Here is a 6041-nt window from a genome sequence, read left to right on the forward strand (position 1 = left end):
GATGGCATGGGGTGGATCCGGCCATGTGAGCTTCAAATTCAATCCAAATCACTCTTAAATGACACTTAGATGAGGGTAGCATCCGTGTGATCATGTGAGGTGGCCAAAATTTGAATTTCAAATTCAAATTTGAAATTCAAACTTGGCGCCACTTTGGTTCACTAAAGGTGCCGCCAAGTTACCCTAATTTTTCTCCTATAAATGTAACTTTTCTCACCTTGTAATACACTTTTGATATATGAGAATTTCTGAACAATTACTTCAGCTAATTCCCTCAAGAGTCACCGAAAATTCCAAGAGAGAAAACCTAAGAGAATGCCTTCAAAATCCTTAGGAAAACCTAGTTTTCCTTCCCTTTGAAGTGTGCAATCCTTTGAGTTCATGAGCTTGGATGCTTCCTTCTTCCATTTCCGCAAATTGTTCTTCATCTTCACGAGTTCTTCAAGTGTGTTTCTATCTCCATTGAAGAAGATCCGAGCCTAGGAGGAGTTTAGAAAGAGTTTGAGCTTCACTCCTACTACTCACCTCCATCAAGATCAGTTGTGATCTAATTAGATAGCGGATCTCGTTTGGGCTGAGATCTTCTCATATCAGTTATGATCTAGTTAAGTGACGAGCTGACGTCACGTAGCGCGTATCCGAGGTCGTCATGCACTGTGATGCTGAGTTGGGAGCTCGGCCTTGCAGTATGGATAGTACACTAGCCCCCCGAGCTCCAAAGACCGTGGGTCGAGGAGTTAAGACCGAGCTCGTCAAGTGGCTGTGACCCCTCGCGTACGCGTGCTTGGTGAGATGCCATGTGTCATAACTGGTCATCTCCCGAGAACGTGCAAGTGGCGCATTAATGGGGGTGACGGTTATGTAATGATGGTTTGCCTTTATCATAATTGTTTTCAATTAATGTGTCATCAAACGCGTCCCTTGGCTGACACGTGGCGTGATCGTTTTGAATTTTGGAGAAACCCTTTTCTCTCCCTCGCGCCTCTTCCCCTTTCACTTTACTCTTTTTTCGCTTTCTCAGCTTCTTATGCACGTTGTTTCTCTCGTTTTCGTTTGTCTTCCGTCTCCATTTTCTCTGTTTTTTCCGTCATTTCCGGTAACCCCGTCATTGTTAGGGTTGTTTACTGAGGAAGAATACTAGGTACTTCCTTTCTACAATTTTCTTTTTCCTTCTTTCCCAACCTTCTTCGAGTCTTTCTGTTTCTTTAATGGCTGGTGGAAGTGGTGCTGGCTCCTCTGCGCCTGCCAAAGGTAAAGGCAAAGCGCGGGGCAAGGCGACAGCTACCGGAATGGCCGCCGCTGGGAAAAAGAAGGAGATGGCGCCGCCAGCGGACCTCGTTCCAGGTATTCCTGGGTACGACTGGGTTCGGTGTGAGATGGCGGGGGTCAAGAGCGTTTTTCGGTCCTTTCTTGAGGTTAATGGGATCTTGAAATCATGCAGAGTTTGTGACCCTTCCATTTCCCAGATGATCCGGCTTGAACCTTGTCAGGCTGGTGAGGGTGTGTACATGGGGAAGTCTACTGACCCTCCCCACTTCTATATGTACCATTGTTTTTTTAGGGATTTAGGTGTCTGCCTTCCCTTCACTCAGTTCGAGTGCGATTTTTTGAAATTTGTCAACTCGGCCCCTTGCCAGTTGCACCCCAATAGTTGAGGTTTTTTGAGGGCTTTTCAAGTCCTGTGTTCGGTTTTAGGGATAGAGGTGTCCCTTCCCGTCATTCTTCATTTTTACCAGTTGAAGATAGGCGTTCCGCCATACACTACAAGAAAAACTGTTATTATCTACGGAATATTATCTACGGAAATTTTTCCGTAGATAATGTTTAATTATCTACGAAATATTATCTACGGAATTTTTTCCGTAGATAATATTTAATTTTCTACGGAATATTATCTACGGAATTTTTTTCGTAGATAATGTCCAGTTATCTACGGAAATTTCTGTAGATAACTTAGCTACGGAAATTTCTGTAGATAACTTATCTACGGATATTTCCGTAGATAACTTATCTACAGATAATTCCGTAGATAAATTCCGTAGGTAAAACATATTTTTATTATCTTTTTATTTTTATAAAATAATTAGAATATTTAATTTAACATCATTAAAAAAAATAACTATTATAAAATTTATTATTTTTTAATTTAATTATTTATTATAATTTTTTTAGTTATGATTTATATAATATTTTGATTTAATATTAAATTTCTTTTAATTATAATATTTTAATGTATTTTATTTAAAATATTAGTTAAACAATGTGCCCATAGCCTCTCCCACAACAGATCTTTGGCAAACCCTCCAAGAGAGATGGTCTTTGGCAAACCCTCCGTGTCTCCTCCTCCCTCCAGGATCTCTCCTCCTCGCCGCAGCCTCTTTCTCCAAAGCCACACCCCCGCCGCGCCGGAGATGCCTCCTCTTGATCCTCCTCCTCTCCCTCCTGCTCCCCCTCCTATACACCCTCTACTCCCGCTCCCACGCCTCCGCCAAATACTACGTCGTTCTCGATTGCGGCAGCACCGGCATCCGCGTCTACGTCTACAAGGCCCAAATCCACCACCGCCCCAACACCAACCTCCCCATCGCCATCCACTCCCTCAAATTCAGGTTATGAAGGTATAATTCCACTCACTCTCACTCGACAACTTATTTTCCTAGGGTTTCCGAGCCAATTCTTTTTTTATTTTTGAAATCGTTCGATCTTTAGCAATTTCTTGTGCTACTTAACAGGTACTGGTTAATTCGTTTGGAGAGCTTGAGGGTAATGCATTTCTTGAACCTAGGACTGCGCAAGTAGCAATTGTTGACCATGTTAAACAAGTAACTCCTCTCTCAATTTCTTAAATACTGTATCAGAAATCTACGGATATTTCCGTAGATAACTTATCTACAGATAATTCCGTAGATAAATTCCGTAGGTAAAACATATTTTTATTATCTTTTTATTTTTATAAAATAATTAGAATATTTAATTTAACATCATTAAAAAAAAATAACTATTATAAAATTTATTATTTTTTAATTTAATTATTTATTATAATTTTTTTAGTTATGATTTATATAATATTTTGATTTAATATTAAATTTCTTTTAATTATAATATTTTAATGTATTTTATTTAAAATATTAGTTAAACAATGTGCCCATAGCCTCTCCCACAACAGATCTTTGGCAAACCCTCCAAGAGACATGGTCTTTGGCAAACCCTCCGTGTCTCCTCCTCCCTCCAGGATCTCTCCTCCTCGCCGCAGCCTCTTTCTCCAAAGCCACACCCCCGCCGCGCCGGAGATGCCTCCTCTTGATCCTCCTCCTCTCCCTCCTGCTCCCCCTCCTATACACCCTCTACTCCCGCTCCCACGCCTCCGCCAAATACTACGTCGTTCTCGATTGCGGCAGCACCGGCATCCGCGTCTACGTCTACAAGGCCCAAATCCACCACCGCCCCAACACCAACCTCCCCATCGCCATCCACTCCCTCAAATTCAGGTTATGAAGGTATAATTCCACTCACTCTCACTCGACAACTTATTTTCCTAGGGTTTCCGAGCCAATTCTTTTTTTATTTTTGAAATCGTTCGATCTTTAGCAATTTCTTGTGCTACTTAACAGGTACTGGTTAATTCGTTTGGAGAGCTTGAGGGTAATGCATTTCTTGAACCTAGGACTGCGCAAGTAGCAATTGTTGACCATGTTAAACAAGTAACTCCTCTCTCAATTTCTTAAATACTGTATCAGAAGCTAATTTTTTCTTTTGAATATCCATATTTCTGCTTAACTTTTCGTTTCTTTCTAAGGAAGGGGATAAGCAAATTAGACATGTATTATACTCACTTAGTCTTAGTTGTAATGAAGGTGGAACAAATTAAAGGTAATGATGATTGTAATCTGGATCTTCATGCATTCATCTCAACAGATACTGTTAGTCTTATTATACATCTTTTATTATGCATATTTTTAAAATGAAATTCTAATTTTGATAGTATTGTATGCAAGTTTTATCCGATTGAAACTGTTAAGTGAAGTGCTAATTTGTTTGTTTGCAGTGGGCAAGAGTGCCGTGTTAGGGGACAAATGACTTTTGGGTGAGTCATGACAGATCATACAGCGAAGTGGGACAGAGGAATGTCAAGGGGCGTATATGGGAGAAGGTAATTCATGAGTAGATGGATGTTGAGTTTAATTTTGACAGTTGTGAAGATATTTACACTATCAAGTAAATAAGAATCACCTAGATGACTTTTATAGTCATTATTAGTAACTTAATAATCTTAACATATGACAATTTAGTAATCCATAATTGGATGATTGTGTATAAATCTTTTGATGTCAGTGGATTTTTATTAAATTCAATCCACTTTGCCTTGTTTTGTTTTTCTTATAGTTATAATCACTTAACAATAACTATGGTATGCATTCTCTATAACAGTCTATAGTGAAACTAGTTTCTCTATTTCTATCACTGTATGTTCCTTCTAGCTCTTTGACTCCTGCTGACGAAGGAGAAAATGGAACTGGCCAACACAACCTTCAAAAGAAAATGCTTCACAAATTTATACTTGTTGGTTCTGTCAAGTCTGGAACATGTACCATATTTAAACAGGTAAGATGCTGCTTGAGGAAAATTATTTTGTCATGCATTTGTTTTGTTTTTGATGTGTTGCCAATGTCAGCTCTTGAATTTACTTGTAGTCTTAGTCTCATAATATGAGACAAAATCTAATCAAAATATTAAGGTCCCCAATGCAGCCCCTTTTGTCCTTTTCTCCATAATATTAGTTTTAGAAAGTAGAAATGCACTATAAGTCTGCTTGGATACACATTTAAAAACGTTTTTGAAGGTTTTTCTATTGAAAAATGCTATTTATTTTTTGGTAGAGAAACTCTTATTAATTACTTTTCAGGTGGGGGCCCATTACTTTGAGGAAGGAAATGTGCAGTTAGATGCGAAACATGAATGCAAAGATGCAACTCTCTTTCAGGTTACCATAAATCACCATTACGTTGCAATTTTATTTTTATTTGGTGTGAATGTATCGCTTAAGTTATATGTAATATCTTTCCTTCCATATATTTTTTGCAATTTAATGTACTTATGAAAAATTCTGACATAAATGTGCTTTATATTTCATCTGGGTAACTTTTCCATATGTGGCTTTGCTTTCCATCTCTACGGTTGTTACTTTGTAATTTAAATAAATTGGTAGAAGCAATAGGTAGAAGTTGTTTGTGATTGCTACATACACTTTGTTTTGCTACTGACACTTGTATGTTTCCTTTTTGGAGCAGCAGTTACAGAACAGCAGAAGCCACCTAGTTTTGTCTATGACAATAAAATACATGAAAGACGTGATGTTAAACCAAATAAGGTTGGTTTTCTTTCTTATATGACAATGTAATTTTGATCAATAAAATGAAACTTGTCTTGCTCTGCTTATTGATCACAAATTTGGAATGTTGAAGATAGTTATGCTAATTGGGTACCTATTTTAAAGCTTGTCCATGTCAGTGTATGGGTGTGTATTCATTTAGTTCAGATGCTACTTGCTAAATAATCAATTGGTAGTTTTAGGTTGAAAAAAGATACTTGAATTTCTATTTTGGTTTTGATGAATATGTACTTTTATTTATCAAATATCTTTTATTTAGATTTTAATCTTGTACAATGGAATGGAAGGACACTGGTGGTAAGGATGGAGGTAGCCTAAGCTTTCATTGCTTTTTTTTTTTTTTAAAAAAAAATAGAATGTCTAGATTTTGGTTTTTTTTTATCAGCAGATTTTCGTGTGTGCTTGCTTATTGAATATATATTTATGTTTAGTTTGACTGCCGTTTGTCTAGTCTTGATGTATGTGCTGATTATCATTTTAGTTTATAAATACTCTTTTGATACAAATAATCTTTTGTCTGTGTTTTTACAATTTGAGGATATGGAAAACCTGTTGTTATTATTTGTTCATATTATTTGTACAGATAGTGATTTTTTTTACTGCTTAGTTGCTTTATTTTTTAGCTTTGATTTTAAATTGAGCTCCATTCTAG

At 37.3% G+C, this 6041-nt stretch overlaps 1 protein-coding gene across 9 annotated transcripts in view; it reads left to right on the forward strand.

Annotated features, from left to right (window-relative positions):
* The first annotated feature begins 3128 nt into the window (after window positions 1-3128).
* Window positions 3129-6041, forward strand: part of LOC109797149 (uncharacterized) — a 33023-nt gene continuing 30110 nt past the window's right edge. For 2 of the 9 annotated variants that reach the window (XM_020357079.3, XM_083070980.1), the window contains exons 1-6: window positions 3129-3497; window positions 3612-3701; window positions 4046-4150; window positions 4479-4602; window positions 4904-4981; window positions 5289-5368. The gene's annotated coding sequence lies outside the window, so the exon portion shown is untranslated. Of the gene's footprint in view, window positions 3498-3611; window positions 3702-3796; window positions 3921-4045; window positions 4151-4478; window positions 4603-4903; window positions 4982-5288; window positions 5369-6041 lie in introns of all 9 variants that reach the window. The other 7 variants (XM_083070981.1, XM_020357081.3, XM_029270835.2 and 4 more) reach the window with 7 other exon arrangements.

This window comes from Cajanus cajan, chromosome 3 (assembly GCF_000230855.2).
Source record: "Cajanus cajan strain Asha chromosome 3, NIPB_CcT2T_4, whole genome shotgun sequence".
NCBI classification, from domain to species: Eukaryota; Viridiplantae; Streptophyta; class Magnoliopsida; order Fabales; family Fabaceae; genus Cajanus; species Cajanus cajan.